At 35.0% G+C, this 20591-nt stretch overlaps 1 long non-coding RNA gene and 1 other non-coding gene across 3 annotated transcripts in view; one reads left to right on the plus strand and one right to left on the minus strand.

Moving 5' to 3' along the window:
• LOC144284004 (uncharacterized) overlaps positions 1-11914 on the minus strand; it is a 50309-nt gene extending 38395 nt beyond the window's left edge. For both annotated transcript variants that reach the window (XR_013352486.1, XR_013352485.1), the window contains exons 1-2: positions 11883-11914; positions 11649-11787 (exon numbers count right to left, since the gene is read on the minus strand). This is a non-coding gene — a long non-coding RNA (uncharacterized LOC144284004). The remainder of the gene's footprint in view (positions 1-11648; positions 11788-11882) is intronic.
• LOC144285172 (U6 spliceosomal RNA) lies at positions 9510-9617 on the plus strand. The gene has a single exon (XR_013353556.1). It is a non-coding gene; the product is annotated as a U6 spliceosomal RNA (small nuclear RNA).
• Positions 11915-20591: the final 8677 nt, after the last annotated feature.

Here is a 20591-nt window from a genome sequence, read left to right on the forward strand (position 1 = left end):
TATTTATTGAGTCATTAATGATAGGAGCAGAATACCTATATTTATCATCATCTCTAAAAGAACACAATCAGTCATGTGTTCAAGACTTGAAAGCATTTGCTTATAATTTCTAAGGAAAAGATATGGTTGTTTGCCATGTTGCACTTCTTTTGTTCATGTAGTTTTTTCTTATTATGCTTTTTATATGTTTGCTCAGTATCCATATCATGTTACTATGCTGTGTCATTAAACATCTAGTATAGTCACTGAACATTTTACACTCAATGTTCATGAGATAATGATCTCATTTACACAATGAAAGTGTAACAGGATTATATCATATTTATGCAATATCAAATCCATCTTAAAGTTGCAGGGATCTTGAGGAATCACTAACCCATTTTTTTAAAGATTTTATTTATTTATTCATGACAGAGAGAGAGAGAGAGAGGCAGAGACACAGGAAGAGGGAGAAGCAGGCTCTATGCAGGGAGCCCAATGTGGGACTGGATCCGGAGACTCGGGGATCACACCCTGAGTCCAAGGCAGACGCTCAACCGCCGAGCCACCCAGGCATCCCCACTAACCCATTTTTAAAGATTCTTGAATAGCTCCAGCAATAGGTAACTCACTACTTTAAGCAGCTTGAGGAGATGCCAGTTTCCAAAGCTGTACGAGGACTAGATTATTGCATGCATGAAAGGGTAAGAGATAAGGCTTGCCCTTTTCAGGGTATAAAAGTGAAACTGAGATTGCCATACAAACCAGAACCCCTGGAGAACAGCAGACTTAGCACATAGATATATTAGAAAAATATCTGGACACCAAAATAGGAAAAATCATAGAAGTTTGTTTGGGGTCCTCCATTCTTTGTTTCATTGTGGCTTAGCTTCTGTGCTTGAAAAGAATCCCTCTCACTCAGAATTTATATTATATACATTTGGGATTTAACTTATTATACCTTAAGGGTTAAAGAACACCTGTCCCCAAGCTAATAAAAAATAGTTCTTGACCAGTGACAACTCTGGGAAGCTAAACATAAAACACAAAACCTCTCACACATCTTGAGGCAACATAGATATCCCTCCAAAAATCTCAGCAATAAATCATTTCATGAACCAAAAGTATAAAACATATAAAGAAATCATCTACTATAAGCGTGAGAGAGGGCTATTGGAATTAAAGTCCTAAGATCTTTGTATCTTTCTCAAGGAAGGAGAAGTATACTCTATATTAACTACTGAATCTGAAAAGTCAAGTATACATATTAAAAATTTAAGGGTACTTATAAAAAATAGAAAGAATATGCAATGTTAAATCAGTGGTGGTATATGGGAAAAGGAATAAACTCTAGAAGATAGAAAAAAAGTCAAGAAGTACCAAAAAGCAAGTAAAACAGATAGCAACAAATAAGATGGAATATTAAAAACAACTGTGGGAAATTACATTTCTAAGAAGATGAAGCATTCCTATTTCCCTATTCCTCCCACTAGGTACAACTAAAAACTTGGACATTATAAATAAACATAAGAAGACTCTGAAGGGTGAAGAAAAGACAGATTGGCTGAGGATCTGAGAACATAAGGAACAGGACAGTAATGATTTCCTTGAGTTTTCTTTTTGCTTTATACATTCCCTACATAGAGTTGAAATAGATACTGACACAGAAATACCAACACATAAGAAGAAAAAGAGCCCCCCAAAGCCTGCCCTCTTTTTTCAAAGGACCAGGAAAGACAGAAAACTCTTGGACAAGAGCCACTCTATTTCAGTCAAATAACACAGAAAACAAACAAACAGAAACAAAAACCTGTGCCAAACCCTCATCCACATCAGAAAAAGCCAAAAGAGGAACCTAGAGTTCCACTCTCAAGACAGTATAGGCAGGTATCTCAGTACCTCTGCCAGAGTGATGTCAGAGATGACCAAGTGGGAGCTTGACTTTGAATCCTTTTGACTAGTAACAAGTGTCCCACTCACGAAGTATCAGAGGAGACTACATAAGAAGCCTGAGTTTCAATAGCTACCCAGCACTGACAAGCTGCCTCAATTTATTTCTGCTAGAGTGGCATCAGAAGAGGCCTAGTGAAGAGTCAGAACTTCCACCATTACCCAGAGGAGGTTCCTCCACCCTCAGCTGTCACTGAATGGTGAGTAGGGACCATGGACTTCTGACTCTACCTAGTACTGAGAAGGCAGGTCCTAGCCATCCCCAACTTAGCCTGTCAAAGTGGTATAAGACAAAACCAGCTAAAATAGAAGATTTAAATAATAACCAGAATCCTATAATATAATATGAACATCTTAGTTTGAATGGAAAATCATCATCATACCAAGTATCACAAGGAGCTCAATCAGAATAAAAAATGGACACCAAATATATATCAACACTGAGATAACAAAGACATTATTTCCTGACAAAAATTTATTTTATTTATTTTTTATGGGTATTTTATGAGAACTTTTTATTTTGAAATTTTTAACTTTCATTTTAAAAGTACAATTAATTCTCATTACCTTGGCCTGACAAAAATTTTAAAGCAGGTATTGTAATAATGCTCCAATGAACAATTACAAAAAATGCTGGAAACAAAAAAAAAGTCTCAGCAAAGAAATAGAAGATGGGAAAAATGCAAAAGGAAACTTTCTAACTGAAAAATAGAGTATTCAAAATAAAAATAAATGGGCTCAACAACAAAATGTAGTGAATAGAGAAAAGAGTCAATAAACTAGAATATAGAGGAATAGAAATTACTCAGTTTGAACCACAGAGAGAATATGGACTAAATAAATATCATGAGAACCTGAAAGACAGATGAGACTATAACAAAAGATTTACCATTCATGCCATTTGAGTCTTGGAAGGATACAAGAAGGAATGTGAGGCTGAAATGGAATTCTTTACACAAAACTTTCCCAAATTTGACAAGAGACACAAACTGGCAAATAAAAGAAGTGAGTGAATCCAAAACAGGATAAAACCAAATAAATCCATGCTAAGACAGATCATAAGTAAGCTTTAAAAACTAAAGAAACAGAAATAAAAAATCTTGAAAGCAGCACAAAAAATGACACCTTATCTACAGAGGAAAAACAGTTTGAATGACAGTGTGTCCCTTGTCAGAGGTCTTGGAGGCCAGAAGCAAATGTCACAATATTTTTCAGGTTTGACAAAAAAAAAAAAACTGGTGAGCCAGATTCTTCTACCTAGACAGTATCCTTCAGGAATGAATGGGATAATCAAGATATTATCAGGTGAGAAAAACAAAGAATTTGTCACGAGCAGACCTACACTAAAAGAATGACTAAACAGAAATGAAATGACATGAAGAAGGAAACTTGAAATATCAGGAAGGAAGAATACAGTAAACAAAAATATAGGTAAATAGAAAGGGCTTTTTCTCCTTTTGAGTATTATAGATTATATTTGATGATAGAAGCAAAAATTACAGCACTGTCAGATGCAGATCTACGTGAGCAGAGATAAAATATTTAGGATGATCATATTATAAAAATAGGAAAAGTGAAGGGACATAAAGTAAAGTGTGCTTTCTGCACTTCACTCAAATTGGTAAAATGTTGACATTAATACACTATGATAAATTATGTGCGTATAATGTAATACCCAGAGCAATCACTAAAACAAGCTATAAAAAAGATACAGTCAAAAACACTATAGATAAAACAAATCAAAATTCTAAAAGATATTCAAGTAACTTAAAGAAAGATAGAAAACATAAAACAGAGAAACAAAGAGAACAAGTGGAAAACAAAAATTATAAGGCAGACTCAAGTGTTTTTCTCAGAGAAATGAGAATTCTGTTCACAAAAACCTATATAGGAATTTCTGTAGCAGCTTTATTCATAATAGACAAAAACTAGAAACAACTCAGATGTTCTTTAATAGGGGAATAGGGGCAGCCTGGGTGGCTCAGCGGTTTAGCGCCGCCTTCAGCCCAGGGTGTGATCCTGGAGACCTGGGATCGAGTCCCACCTGGGGCTCCCTGCATGGAGCCTGCTTCTCCCTCTGCCTGTGTCTCTGCCTCTCTCTCTCTCTTTCTGTCTCTCATGAATAAATAAATAAAATCTTTAAAAAAAATAGGGGAATAGTTAAACTGTAGTACATACACAATGTTGAAGACTACTCAGTGATTAAAAAGGAGCAAACTATATGATACATACAACCTGGATGTATCTCTGGATAATTCTATGTATGAGTAAAGCAAATTCCAAAAATTATATTTATATATATATTCCATTTATATAACATTCTTGGAATGAAAAAACTATGGATTTCTTATGGTTGGTCTGTGCATCGTATATCTTTCCTTATCCCTTTACTTTCAACATATTTGTATATGTGAATCTAAAATGTGTCTCCTGTAGGCAAAACAGGCTATGTCTTTTAATTCACTCGGACAATCTCTGTCTTTTAATGGCTATGTTTACACAACTTCTATTTAATGGAATTATTATGTGTTAGAGCTTATGTCTGCTATTTTCCATTTTGTGATCTCTGTTTTTCATTTTTGTTTTCTTTTTCTGTGTGTTATGAGTTATTTGATTTTTAGTATTTCATTTTTACTTATCTATATGGTTTCTGAGTGTATGTTTTTAGTAGTTGCTTTATGTATTACATTTTATACAAAACTTAACACAGTCTACCAATGTTGACATTTTACCAATCTGAATGAAATGTAGAAACCAGCCTTAATTTCTCTTTCCCCTTTTATAATATAATGCTCAAATATTCCCCCTATGTTCATTTAAATGCTCATCAGAGTGCTATAATTTTTGTTTCAATCATCAAACTTAATTTAAAATATTCAGTATCACAATAACCTATTGCACTTATATATGTTCACTGATACCACACTGGTGGTGAAAGATTTTTACCCTTTCCATTGTTCATTCATTTTTTTTTTTTGGATGTTTCCTTCTGTAATTTCTTGTTTAAGAGAGTTCTGTTAGCCCTTCTTTTAGAATAGGTTTATTGGCAATGATTCCCTTAGTTTTCCTTCATCTGAGAATGTCTTGATTTCTATGTCATTCCTAAGGAATATTTTCACTGGATATAGAACTTGGGGTTGAAATTCCTTTTCTTTTCACACTCTAAAATGATGTTACTTTTTCTTGGTCTCCATGCTCTCTGATGAGAAATCTGCTATTTCTAATTGTTGAATTGTTTTCCTCTGTATGTGGTAAGGTATTGTTTTCTCACTGCTTTCGAGATTTTTTCTTTGTCTTTAATATTCAGAATTTTGACTGCACTGTTTTGATGTGGATTTCTGTAAGTTCATCATGTTGTGGTTCTTTCGGCTCCTTGAGTCTGTAGGTTTATGTCTTTTGCCAAATATGGAAGTTTCAGCCATTATTTCTTTAATTACTTTTTCTGCTTCACTTTACATTCTTCTGGGGGACTCCAGTGATACACCAGGTTGCTGAAGTTCTGTCATTTTCTCTCTTTTTTTGGTATATTTTTCTATGCTTTTAAGATTTTCCTTTTTCCCTGCCCATTCTGATGTTGTGTTCATCCACTGATATTTTTATTTTAATTAATATATATTTCAGTTCTAAATTTTTTCATTTATTTATTTTTATATCTTCCATTGCTTTGCTGAAACTTTCTGCTTCTTTACTTTATTCAGTCTTTCCTTTTTTTCTTTATTTGTTTTAAGAATTTTTAAAATTACTCCTTGACACACTTTTATGATGGTTGCTTTATCACTGTAGGATAATTCTGTCATCATCTCAATGTTGGTGTCTACTGATTATCTTTGTCTTTCTTCATTCAAGTTGAGATTATCTTCATTCTTTTTGATGCATAATTGTCGATTGAAACCTGGACAATTTTATGTTATGTTATGAAACTTTGGACTTATTTAAAACTTGTTTTTTTATCTGTCTTTGTATGATACTGCTCTGACAAGGAAAGAGGGTGTGGAAGAGCTCTGCATTGTTGCTTTGCATATCAAATAAAAGTCTAGGATCTTTCATTGGCCTTCACTAACATCCAATTAAGGGTGGGCAGCTCCTCATTACTGCTGGGCAGAGATGGGAATTCCAGCTAGGACAGCAAGAAATGCTTTTTATTGCTCCCCAGGCAGCTTCCACTGAGTCACTAAGGGAGAGGGCAGGGGTTATGTTACTGCTGGATGGTGGTAAAAGTTCTTACTCCACTAGGCCTCTTCTAATTCTATTCCAGCAGGAAATAAGTAGGTTTCCTCATTATTGTTGGGTGGGTGAGTACGGAGAAAATGTCCAGGCTCCCCACATTGTCTCTGGTGATGCCATAGAAAAGGAGAAGGGGACACTTCACCATCTAAGAAGGATAAAACTATTAGTATAATGCTCAACCTCTTCTGACACCACCATAGTGATAAGGTGTTAAGATGCCTCATGTTAGCTTGGTGAGAATGGAAATCTAGACTTCTAGTTTGGCCATTGTAGACTTGGGTGAAGTTGAAGTATGTTCTGTGGTGTTTGGCTCAAGAAGAGTAATTATTGCCCTAAAATTTTTCATTCTCTTATGTTACTCCTTTCCTGGTCCTTTTGTTAAGGCGGCAGCTTTTTGTTTGTTTTGTCTTTTTGGTATATGCAAATTTTCAAGTTGCTCCTTCCAGTCTGGGACATACGAGGCAAACTGAAAACCTAGGGAATTCACCATGTATTGTCCCTCAACTTGAAGTCCCTAGCCATTCTGCTTTTTTCTTTCCAATTTATCTGAATCTCATGGTTGTTTTGTATATAATGTTCAACACATTTTGTTGTACCTGGTGGGAGGAATAGGAAAAAGTACATGTGTTCCATCTTCCTAAAATCAAACTTCTTTAGATTCCTTTTTGCATCTTCTTGTTCCCTGAAATAAAATATATTATAGCCAGGAGAACATAATCCTTGTACAGCAGCTTGATACTTTCTCATAGTCTGTTTGCTAAACTTGGATATCTTTGCTCCTATATGTAGACCAAAGATCAATATCCAAAATAGAGAAGGAAAAGAAAACAATTTAAAATAACCTGTACTTTCTTTATTGTATATAAATATCACCCATTGACAACTTCTCTTACACCTCTGGGCAGCAGTCTTACTCCTTTTTGGTCTTCTGGTTTCTAATGTAATTTAAACATGTGCATACTGTTTCCAGCATTTTTAGAGGTTTGCATATTTTCAATCCTACATGCTTCAATTTTTAATCTTAAAAAACAATTTTTTACTTTACACTATCATTTATTTAGTGCTATTATGTATTTCGCCAAGTGACATGTGTTTTGCCAGGTGACTATACTATTGTTAATCTTAAAATGATATGAATATAGGTTTTAGAGCTATTTATTCATAAAACATATTTTTTAATATTTATTTATTTATTTATTTATTTATTTATTTATTTATTTATTTTTATATGAGAGAGAGAGAACATGTGTGAGCAAGGGGAAGGGCAGAGAGAGGAGAAAGAGAATCTCAGATTCTGCATTGAGCACAGAGCCCAAAGCAGGCAGGGCTCAACCTCACGACCCCCAGATCATGACCTAATCTGAAATCTTGAGTTGGACACTTAACCAACTGAGCCATCCATGCTCCCCTCATAAAATGTATTTGTTCATAAAACATACTGACTTCACAGAAAAATAAGCAGACATTGTCCCAGCCTTCACGAATTTTGCAATCTAATGAGAGAGAGAGAAAGAGATAAAAAAGTAAGCAAACAAAAATATACAGTAACTACATGTTGTGGTGAATGTTCCAAATGACTTTAAAACAGGGAAGAGTAGAGAATAACAGGGTAATGCAATTTAGAAATTTTGAGTCGTCAAGGAAGGCTACACTAGGGAGGTCATATTTAAGCTAAGCCTCAAAGGAACAAAAAGAAGTCAGCCCTACAAAGCATGAAATAGAAGGTGTTCTAGGCAAGAAAGGACAAGAGTAAAAGTAGAGTATATCACAAACTAATGCACAAGGTGTAGTGAATGACCTCACTACATTCTGAAACTGCCTTCCAAGGACCATTTCCACTTTGGCTTCCTTCAACTTTTCAAGATGTTGTTTCTGCCTACCATCTGCTCAAGCAGAAGGTGGTCAAGCCTCTGGGATGTTGGCAGTGCCAGTTTTCCTGGTGCTCCAGAAGCCTCCGGTCACTAGCTGATTACCCATTCCATCCAAATTCAAAAATCTCAAAACAATAACATTTTCTAATCTATCCAATCTCCAAAGCACAAGCCACAAGGAAAGTAACAAAATGAAAAGGAATGTTTTGATGAAATAATTTTAGACTGTGGATGGAGAATGGAATGCCAGGGTTCCTGTGCTAATTCTGCCATGTGTTACATGTATAGGCAATTGCCTTCATGTGACAAATTACTCTTTTCTCCCTGGGAGGATAAAATCTTAGAGGTAGGAAGGACCTTAGAGATTCAGCAGTATAGCTTTCCTAGCACAACCAGGTATACACTAATTTTCAACCTCCATATCCACAGATCTATCTACTACATCTCACAGCTGTTACACTCAGAAAACCTGCCTTATCCGAGTTCCCAGGAATTTAAACTAGAATAAATGCTAAGTGATCAGTCTACATGGGAATGTAGGTATATAGTATTTATAAGTATAATCTATACACATTTTTAAGACAAAAGTATAAAATAGTTGCACAAATGCTTTGATTTCCTCAGAAGAACAGCTATACATATGCAAGGAAATGATGTTAGAGAAGAAGCCAAGTACATATAGTTTTTCTACCTCGATGTATATTCCTACCTCTGCTAAAGGCAAAGATAGTTAACTAGTAATTGCCTCAGGAAAATGAGACACAGAGAGCATTTTCTCTTTTCAGATAATGCTGAGCATTTTTTCCAGAGACGAATAAGACTTGACAAGAGGGAAAAGTATGGAAAAGATTTGTTTTCAGGTGATCCGAACACCAACTGTCAGCCTCAAAGGAAAATAATATGCAAGACAGAAATAAAAATGAATGACGACTTAATCAGGACATTATTAGAAAGGGCATGGAGAATTTTAACTATACCACTTCAAAGTTGTTCTACTTTCCAAAATCAAGGCATAATCTATGGCCAAAGATGAAGCTAGCAAGAATTCAGATCAGCTTTATTTTTCTGAGATCTTAAAATTTTTTTCTACTTCAGCCATAAGTAATTTACATAAATATAGTTTGACTCCAGTGACATCCTCCACCTTATCCATTGCCTAGTGAGATTATTTGACCTGACAATATCCACTGTACCTCTTCCAGGACGAACATCTTCCAAAGCATCTTCTGTAAGTCCCATTAAAGATTCAAGATATGTCTCAGAAAAAAAGATTCCATGTGAAGTTAAATTAAGAAATTAAAGCTAAATGAAGCTACATGCATCTTCTTCAAAGATTTTAGCAAAATAAGCTGGATTTCCCATGTCCATTTGAGCAAAGAACACCTCTATGCAACAAGAGAGAGAGTCTAGTGTTCCTTAAAACATAACTTGGGAACAAAACCCATGGCACTCTAAACAAGCTGCACTGTCCATCCACAATTCATACTTGTGTCAGCGGCATATATATTAAAATTGGAGAGATTCAGAGAAGATTAGTATGGTGCCTGCCCAAGGATGACATGTAAACCACAATTCATGGAATCCCTGTGTGAAACCAAAATTTATTTCCCCTTTAATGCTACAAAAATGTTCCATGGGCTATGAATCTGATCATTTGCCACTTAAGATGCACAGATTTATGGTCTTAGAACTCTCAAAAGAAAGGATATTTTTCCTTTATTCTCCTAATCTACTTCAATGCTTGTATCCCACAATGTGATTATCTAATCTAGCTTTGTAGCCCAGAGTAAGTAAGTTTATGTTGAGTAATAAATACTTAAGAATAACCAAGAACATCATGAAACAGAATAATAAGGGTAAAAGTAGTATAGGAATTTGCCTTACCATATATCAAAATATACTAAAAATTCACTTGAATATGATCAGTGTGATAGTGCATAGGAACAGACAAATAGATTATGGGAACCAAAGAAAAAATCCAAAAATAAATCCAAGAAAATATAATTATTTAACAAGCAACAAAAGGGCATTTGAATTCAGTGGGTAAAGATGATATACTTTAAAAGAATATGTGAACAAAGTCATATTTTTAAAAGAAAACAAAATTATATCCCTTCCTCACACCATATACAAAATAAATCACAAATGGACTATAAACTTAAATTTATTTTTTAATGAAATAATATACTGTTAGAAAATCTAGGAGATTAAATGTTAAAAATCTAAAGAAAAGAAGACATTCTAAACCAAACAAGAAACCTAGGCCTACGAATAAATAAATTTAAAATATGTAAGCTTTTGTATGCCAAAATACATAATAAAAATAAATGAAAAAATAATGCAGATGATAAACTAAGTACTGTTGTTTAAAATACACAGGGATTGTTGTAAAAAAACAAGAAAAATACAAACAACCCTATAGAAAAGTTGGCAAAAAGTAGGCAAAGACAATTCACAGCATAGAAGCTTTTAATGACAAAATTAATACTAATTAGGAAAATTCACCTTTACATAACCATAAAATAAAACTTTATACCACTAAGATTAGCAAATATTTTTTTAAAACAGTATGTTACTGGCAAAGATAGGAGATGAAAACATAAATTGTTACCGTCTTTGTAAAATGTAGAAAGAAATCTGGCAAGAGCAATTAAACGTAAACATACGCCTGATCCCACCCCAAAAGTAACTATACTCATACCATTTGACACTGAGTTCCTGCTTTTGGTCTTATTTCCTATTGAAAAGAAAAATCCTCAGTTAATATGAACATATGTATATAGATGATTAATATGAAACTATTTGCAGTGGCAAAAGATACAAATGAGTTTTTCTTTCACTGGGAAGGAGAAAGATGGGAAAAGAAGAGGATTAAGAGGACACTTACCCTGATGAGCGTTGAGTAACATAAAATTGTCGAATCATGATGTTGAACACCTAATACTAATATAACACTGTATGTTAATTATACTTGAATAAAAATTTTTAATTAATTTTTTAAAAAGGCATGGATCCTATGAACAATGAAGAAAATCTGGATCAACTAAAAATCATACCTTTTCTTGACACCATTAAAGAAGCTGGAATAGCCAGAGATGGACAGGTGCCTTCCAGGGGAAGACAAAATAGTTGATTTGCTTGTGACAGAACACAGGGAAAGAAAGGAGCTGGCTATTCAAGCTACTCCCATGGGTTCATTTGGGGCTTTTTCACAGAAACTTATCAGGCAGTCACCAAAAAATACTGGTGATAGGACAGGGGAACAGAACAAGCCCCCCCACACATACCTGCTTTGTAGTGTAGATATGCAAGAGGGGATGAGGACCCACTGTGGAAAAGGCATAGAGCCATAGAGCCTCATCACCCCTAATCCCCCACCACAGACATTTTTCTCATTTCAAACCAAAGCCTTAAGCTTCTAAAAAAAAAGGTTTTTAAAATGCTGTTACCTGCAGGGTACACATCAAGACCCATGATAGTTCATGAAAGGATAGAAGATAAAACAGAACATTTCCACTACTGATGGAAAAATAATAATAATAATAATAATAATAATAATAATAATAATAATAAAAACATTGGATCATAGACTCATTATTAATGCCATTAAAGGTTACTTACCACTGAAAAGTAAATCAGAAAATCTCTTCCATACAAGATTTTCCACAGATACAAAGCTTTGGTTGTCATGGAGAGGAGACTCCAGAAGGCCAAGAAAATCGCATGCTAAGACCCAGGCATGCTGGTCCAGTCTAAGGGGCTAGATCAGAATCACCAAGACTAGCTTGGCAACGCACTAAGTAGAAAGAATTGTGGTTTAGCAGTGGGGGAGGAGGGGGGCACTTAGAGACAGACCTTCCTGTGTGCAGGTGTTGGTAGGCTCAAAGGTGAGAGTAGAACACAAACACCAATAAAAGCTTTCTGTCACCACAGCTACCGCCCTAAGGCCAAGGCAACAATAGATGAACACTTGAGGACTTTTTTGGTAACAGTTTAATTGAAATACAGCTCACACACATTCAACTAATCACTTAAAGTGTACAGTTTAATTATTTTTTACTACCTTTACAGTTTTGTGCAGCCATCACCACAATTTTAGAACATTTTTATCTCCCCAAAAAGAAACTCCACACTATTTAGACAGCCCCATCTCATCCATCTCAGTGACCCCTCCCCAACCAACCAGCTCTAAGACAAACACTAATTTACTTGTTGCTTCTATGAATTTGCCTATTCTGGATATATTCTGCATAAATTAAATCATATAATTTGATTATTAATTGTGGCCTTTTGAGACTGACTTCTTTCACTCAGTGTTTTTTAAAGGTTCATCTATGTCACAGCATCTATCAGTACTTCATTACTATATAGCCAATATATATTCCATATTTTGTGTATCATTTCATCAGTTGGTGAACATAGGAGTTATTCTTTTAGCCAATCATGAATAATGCTGCTATGAATGCTCACATACATTTTTTTAAGGATTTTATTTATTTATTTGAGAGAGAGAAAGAGTACAAGCAGTAGGGAGAGGGAGAAGCAGACTCCCCGCTGAGCAGGGAGGCTGATGTGGGGCTCAATTCCAGGACCCTGGGATCATGTCTTGAGCTGAAGGCAGATATTAAATGGACTGAGCCACCCAAGCACCCCTCACATACAATTTTTGTGTAGATATATCTTGTTTTATGGGATGTATATACTTAGGAGTAGAATTGCTGGGTTATACGGTAATTATACCTTCCATTTATTGAGGAACTACCAAACTATTTTCTAAAGTACCTGTATTATATCCATTCTCAGCAGCAGTGTATGGGGTTTTGATTTACCTAACACCTTGCCAAAACATATTATCAGTCTTTTAAATTGCATCCATTCTAGTTGGTGGGAAATGGTATCTCATTGTAGTTTGGATTTGCATTGTCCCAGTGACTAATGATGTTGCACATCTTTACATATATTTATTGTCCATTTATTTATATGTCTTCATTGGGAAAATTATTATATAAATCATTTGCCCATTTTTAATTGAGTTATTAGTCTTTTTACTATAGAGTTATATGAATATTTTATGTTTTATATGTAACTGTTACTTTGTTTTATACATAATTCTGATATATAATTTGTAAACATTTTCTCCTGTTGTGTGGATTATCTTTCACTTTTTTCCCCAGCTTTATTCAGATACAGTTTACATGTATATATTATGAAATGTTTACCCCAAAAAGTTAGTTAACACATCCTACACCATATATAATTACAATTTTATTGTTGTTGGTACTATAGTTAGAATACAACTCTACTTACATAGCAACTTTCAAATATATAGTTGATGCTTCCAGTACTCTGTTGAATAGGCATGGGAAAAGTGGGCACACTTGTCTTGTTCCTTAACTTAGAGGGAAATCTTTCAGCCTTTTATTTTTGAATATGATATGGGTTTGGGTATGGAGTATGGGTTTGTCATATATGACCTTTATTGTGTTGAGATATGTTCCTTCTATATACAACTTATTGAGCATCTTCATAATGAATGGATTTTTTTTTTTATTTTGTCAAATGTTTTCTCTGCATCTGTTGAGATGGTCATATGATTTTTGGTCTTTCATCCTATTAATGTGGTGTATCATGTCTATTGATTTGCGTTTTTTGAACCATCCTTGCATTCCAGGGATAAATCTTCCTTAATCATGATATATATGATCATTTTAATGTGGTATTAAATTGGGTTCCATAGAATTTATTTCAGAATTTTTGCATCTGTATTTATCAAGAATATTGACCTGTAGTTTTCTTTTAATATAGTATACTTACTTGCCTTTTGTATCAGGGTAATGCTGGTCTCACAAAATAAATTAGGTATTCCCTCCTCCTCAATTGTTTTGAAGTTTCAGAAGAATCAGTCATAATTATTTAAATGTTTGGTAGAATTCACCAGTAAAACCTTATGTCACTGGGCTTCTTTGTTGTTTTTGTAAGACATTTGATTAATGGTTAAGTCTCCTTACTTTTAATTGGTCCATTCAGATTTTCTGTTTCTTCATGATTCAGACCTGGTAAATTGTATGCTTTTCAAAATCTATCCATTTCTTCTAGGTTGTCCAATTTTTTGATATATAAATATTTATAGTAATCTCCTATGGTCCTTTGTATTTATGTGTAATCTGTCTCTTCATTCACTTATTTTGTTTATTTAAGTCCTCTATTTTTTTTCCCTTGGTAAGTCTAGGTAAAGGTTTGTCAATTTTGCTTATCTTTTCAAAAAACAAATTCTTTGTTTATCTTTTTTAAAAAAGATTTTATTTATTTATTCATAAGAGACACAGAGACAGGTAGAGACACAGGCAGAGGAAGAAGCAGCTCCTTCTGGGGAGCTTGATACAGGATTCAATCCCAGTTCACGACCTAAGCCAAAGGCATATGCTCAACCATTGAGCCACTCAGGTGGCTATATTTTTTATTGTTTTTCTGGTCACTATTTCTACTCTTACCTTTGTTATTCCCTTCTCTCTGCTAACTTTGGCTTAGTCTGTTCCTTTTTTTTCCAGTTTCTTGAGGTGGAAATCACTATGAACTTCCCCCTTAGCCCTGCTTTTGTTGCATTTCATAAGTTTTCATTTATTGTGTTTCCATTTTCATTGGTTTCAAGATCTTTTTAAATCTTCCTTTTGATTTTTTTTTGACCCATTGATTATTCAGAGAGTGTTATTTAATTTCCACAAATTTGTGCATTTTTCAACTTTCTTCCTGTTATTGGTTTCTATCTTCATACCACTGTGGTCAGATTTATAGCTAAGTATTTCACTTTGAAAATACTAATGTAAATGTTATTGTGTTTTTAACTTTTGTTTTGTTTTGTTTTGTTTGTGTGTGTTTTTAGCTTTGAATCCCATTTGTAAATAGTTACTTTGGTATGTTCATATAATATCATCAATGTATCATGTAAGCTTGGTATTACTGCTTATTCTTATTAGTTCCAGGAACATTTTGTTTATTTTTTTAAGGCCACACACACAAATAAACAAAGATGTCTGCAAACAATGATAGTTTTATTATTTCCTTCATAATCCATACTTTGGCCCTTTTCTTGTTTTATTGTATTAGCTAAGACATCTAGTATAATTTGAAAGGGGTGGTGATAGGAGACATCCTTGCATTTTCCTAAATTAGTGAGGAAGCTTCAAGTTTCTCATCATAAAGTATGATTTTAGCTGCAGAGTTTTTGTAGATATTCTTTATCAAATTGAGGAAAGTTCCTTATGTTTCTAATTACTGAGAATTCATCATGAAGTGTTGAATTTTGTCATATACTTTTTCTGAATCTATTTATATAATCATGTGACTTTCTTCTTTAGCCTATTGATTTGATGGATTACATTAATTGACATTTGAGTATTAAATAGCCTTGCATACCTCAGATAAACCTCACATTTTCATGGCATACAATTCTTTTTACACATTGTTGGATTTAATTTGCTAATATTTTGTTGAAGATTTTTCATATATGTTTATGAGAGATATTGGACCATGGTTTTCCTTTTTTGCAATGTCTTTGTCTGTTTTCATATTAGAATAATGCTACTCTCACAGAATGAGTTAGGAAGCATGCCCTCTACTTCTATCTCCTAAATGAAATTTAGAGGATTGGCATAATGCCTTCCGTAAATGTTTGTTAGAATTCAACAGAGAATCATTTGGGTCTGGTACTTTCTATTATGGAAGCTTATTAATTAGACTCAGTTCCTTTTTTTCTAACTATTTTTTATTGAGATAAAAAGACATACATTACTTCAGCTGTATAACATATTGATTCAATATTTGCATATATTACAAAATGATCACCATAATAAATCTAGTTATCATTCATTACTACATATATTTGTAATTTTTTCTTGTGATGAGAATTTTAAGATCTCTCTCAGCAACTTTCAAATATGCAATACAGTATTAATAATAGTCACCTTGGTGTACATTACGTTCCCATGTCTTATGTATTTTAGAAATAGAAGATTGTACCTTTTGACTCCACCCATTTTGCCTCCAAGCCCACCCCACCCCCACTGTGCCTCTGGCAACAACCACCCTGTTCTTTTTTTTTTTTTTTTAATTTTTTATTTATTTATGATAGTCACAGAGAGAGAGAGAGAGAGAGAGAGGCAGAGACATAGGCAGAGGGAGAAGCAGGCTCCATGCACCGGGAGCCCGATGTGGGATTCGATCCCGGGTCTCCAGGATCGCGCCCTGGGCCAAAGGCAGGCACCAAACCACTGCGCCACCCAGGGATCCCCCAACCACCCTGTTCTATTTCTATAATTTTTTTTTCTTTTTTAGATTTCACATGTAAGTGAGATGTTCAGGTATTTGTCTTTCTCTGTCTAGCTTTCTTCACTTAGCATATGTCTTAATGGTCCATTCATGTTGTTGCAAATGGCAGGATTTCTTTCTTTTTTGTGTTTCAATAATGTATGTTGTACATATATACCGCATTTTCTTTATCCATTTATCTTTTGATGGACATTTAGGTAGCTTTCATATCTTGACTAATGTAAATAATGCTGTGATAAACATGGTGTGCATATATCTTTTTGAGTTAGTGTTTTTATTTTCTTTGATAAACATCCAGAAGAGAATTGCTGGAGCATATGGTAGTTCTCTTTTTAATTTTTTGAGAAACCCCCATACTCTTTTCCATAGTGGCTATACCTATTTACATTTCCACCAACAATTCACAAATGTATCCTTTCTCCATATCCTTGTCAACACTTGTTATTTCTTTTTGATAATATTCATTTTAACAGATGTGAGGAAATATCACATGTGGATTTGATTTGGACTTCCAAAAGTGATGTTAGGCCTATTGTTATGCATCTGTTGACCACCTACATATCTTCTTTGGGAAAATGTCTATTCAGGTCCTCTGCCTATTTTTAAAATCAAATTTTTTGTTGTTGTTTTGGTTTTTTGTTTTATGCTACTGAGTTGTATGCATTCTCTTTTTTTTTTTTTTGAGTTCTTTTTTTTTAATTTATTTTTTATTGGTGTTCAATTTACTAACATACAGAATAACCCCCAGTGCCCGTCACCCATTCACTCCCACCCCCCGCCCTCCTCCCCTTCTACCACCCCTAGTTCGTTTCCCAGAGTTAGCAGTCTTTACGTTCTGTCTCCCTTTCTGATATTTCCCACACATTTCTTCTCCCTTCCCTTATATTCCCTTTCACTATTATTTATATTCCCCAAATGAATGAGAACATATAATGTTTGTCCTTCTCCAATTGACTTACTTCACTCAGCATAATACCCTCCAGTTCCATCCACGTTGAAGCAAATGGTGGGTATTTGTCATTTCTAATAGCTGAGTAATATTCCATTGTATACATAGACCACATCTTCTTTATCCATTCATCTTTCGATGGACAACGAGGCTCCTTCCACAGCTTGGCTATTGTGGACATTGCTGCTATAAACATCGGGGTGCAGGTGTCCCTGCGTTTCATTGCATCTGTATCTTTGGGGTAAATCCCCAACAGTGCAATTGCTGGGTCGTAGGGCAGGTCTATTTTTAACTCTTTGAGGAACCTCCACACAGTTTTCCAGAGTGGCTGCACCAGTTCACATTCCCACCAACAGTGTAAGGAGGGTTCCCTTTTCTCCGCATCCTCTCCAACATTTGTGGTTTTCTGCCTTGTTAATTTTCCCCATTCTCACTGGTGTGAGGTGGTATCTCATTGTGGTTTTGATTTGTATTTCCCTGATGGCAAGTGATGCAGACCATTTTCTCATGTGCATGTTGGCCACGTCTATGTCTTCCTCTGTGAGATTTCTGTTCATGTCTTTTGCCCGTTTCATGATTGGATTGTTTGTTTCTTTGGTGTTGAGTTTAATAAGTTCTTTATAGATCTTGGAAACTAGCCCTTTATCTGATATGTCATTTGCAAATTTCTTCTCTCATTCTGTAGGTTGTCTTTGAGTTTTGTTGACTGTATCTTTTGCTGTGCAAAAGCTTCTTATCTTGATGAAGTCTCAATAGTTCATTTTTGCTTTTGTTTCTTTTGCCTTCATGGATGTATCTTGCAAGAAGTTACTGTGGCTGAGTTCAAAAAGGGTGTTGCCTGTATTCTTCTCTAGGATTTTGATGGAATCTTGTCTCACATTTAGATCTTTCATCCATTTTGAGTTTATCTTTGTGTATGGTGAAAGAGAGTGGTCTAGTTTCATTCTTCTGTATGTGGATGTCCAATTTTCCCAGCACCATTTATTGAAGAGACTGTCTTTCTTCCAATGGATAGTCTTTCCTCCTTTATCGAATATCAGTTGACCATAAAGTTGAGGGTCCACTTCCGGGTTCTCTATTCTGTTCCATTGATCTATGTGTCTGTTTTTGTGCCAGTACCACACTATCTTGATGACCACAGCTTTGTAGTACAACCTGAAATCTGGCATTGTGATGCCCCCAGATATGGTTTTCTTTTTTAAAATTCCCCTGGCTATTTGGGGTCTTTTCTGATTCCACACAAATCTTAAAATAATTTGTTCTAACTCTCTGAAGAAAGTCCATGGTATTTTGTTAGGGATTGCATTAAACGTGTAATTGCCCTGGGTAACACTGACATTTTCACAATATTAATTCTGCCAATCCATGAGCATGGAATATTTTCCCATCTCTTTGTGTCTTCCTCAATTTCTTTCAGAAGTGTTCTATAGTTTTGAGGGTATAGATCGTTTACCTCTTTGGTTAGTTTTATTCCTAGGTATCTTATGCTTTTGGGTGCAATTGTAAATGGGATTGACTCCTTAATTTCTCTTTCTTCAGTCTCATTGTTAGTGTATAGAAATGCCACTGATTTCTGGGCATTGATTTTGTATCCTGCCACGCTACCAAATTGCCGTATGAGTTCTAGCAATCTTGGGGTGGAGGCTTTTGGGTTTTCTATGTAGAGTATCATGTCATCAGCGAAGAGGGAGAGTTTGACTTCTTCTTTGCCAATTTGAATGCCTTTAATGTCTTTTTGTTGTCTGATTGCTGAGGCTAGGACTTCCAGTACTATGTTGAATAGCAGTGGTGAGAGTGGACATCCCTGTCTTGTTCCTGATCTTAGGGGAAAGGCTCCCAGTGCTTCCCCATTGAGAATGATATTTTCTGTGGGCTTTTCGTAGATGGCTTTTAAGATGTTGAGGAATGTTCCCTCTATCCCTACACTCTGAAGAGTTTTGATCAGAAATGGATGCTGTATTTTGTCAAATGCTTTCTCTGCATCTAATGAGAGGATCATATGGTTCTTGGTTTTTCTCTTGTTGAAAAGATGAATCACATTGATTGTTTTACGAGTGTTGAACCAGCCTTGTGTCCCGGGGATAAATCCTACTTGGTCATGGTGAATAATTTTCTTAATGTACTGTTGGATCCTATTGGCCAGTATCTTGTTGAGAATTTTTGCATCCATGTTCATCAGGGATATTGGTCTGTAATTCTCCTTTTTGGTTGAGTCTTTGTCTGGTTTTGGAATTAAGGTGATGCTGGCCTCATAGAACGAATTTGGAAATACTCCATCTCTTTCTATCTTTCCAAACAGCTTTAGGAGAATAGGTATGGTTTCTTCTTTAAACGTTTGATAGAATTCCCCTGGGAAGCCATCTGGCCCTGGACTCTTGTGTCTTGGGAGGTTTTTGATGACTGCTTCAATTTCCTCCCTGGTTATTGGCCTGTTAAGGTTTTCTATTTCTTCCTGTTCCAGTTTTGGTAGTTTGTGGCTTTCCAGGAATGCATCCATTTCTTCTAGATTGCCTAATTTATTGGCGTATAGCTGTTCATAATATGTTTTTAAAATCGTTTGTATTTCCTTGGTGTTGGTAGTGATCTCTCCTTTCTCATTCATGATTTTATTAATTTGAGTCTTTTCTCTCTTCTTTTTAATAAGGCTGGCTAATGGTTTATCTATCTTATTAGTTCTTTCAAAGAACCAACTCCTGGTTCTGTTGATCTGTTCCACAGTTTTTCTGGTCTCGATTTCGTCGAGTTCTGCTCGAATCTTTATTAACTCTCGTCTTCTCCCGGGTGTAGGATCTATCTGCTGTTTTTTCTCTAGCTCCTTTATGTGTAAGGTTAGCTTTTGTATTTGAGTTCTTTCCAGTTTTTGAATGGATGCTTGTATTGTGATGTATTTCCCCCTTAGGACTGCTTTTGCTGCATCCCAATGATTTTGAACGGTTGTATCTTCATTCACATTAGTTTCCATGAATCTTTTTAATTCTTCCTTAATTTCCTGGTTGACCCTTTCATCTTTTAGCAGGATGGTCCTTAACCTCCACGTGTTTGAGGTCCTTCCAAACTTCTTGTTGTGATTTAGTTCTAATTTCAAGGCATTATGGTCTGAGAATATGCAGGGGACGATCCCAATCTTTTGGTATCGGTTCTGACCCAATATGTGGTCTATTCTGTAGAAAGTTCCATGTGCACTTGAGAAGAATGTGTATTCAGTTGAGTTTGGATGTAAAGTTCTGTAGATATCTGTGAAATCCATCTGGTCCAGTGTATCATTTAAAGCTCTCGTTTCTTTGGAGATG

The sequence above is a fragment of the Canis aureus genome, chromosome 15 (genome assembly GCF_053574225.1).
Source record: "Canis aureus isolate CA01 chromosome 15, VMU_Caureus_v.1.0, whole genome shotgun sequence".
NCBI classification, from domain to species: Eukaryota; Metazoa; Chordata; class Mammalia; order Carnivora; family Canidae; genus Canis; species Canis aureus.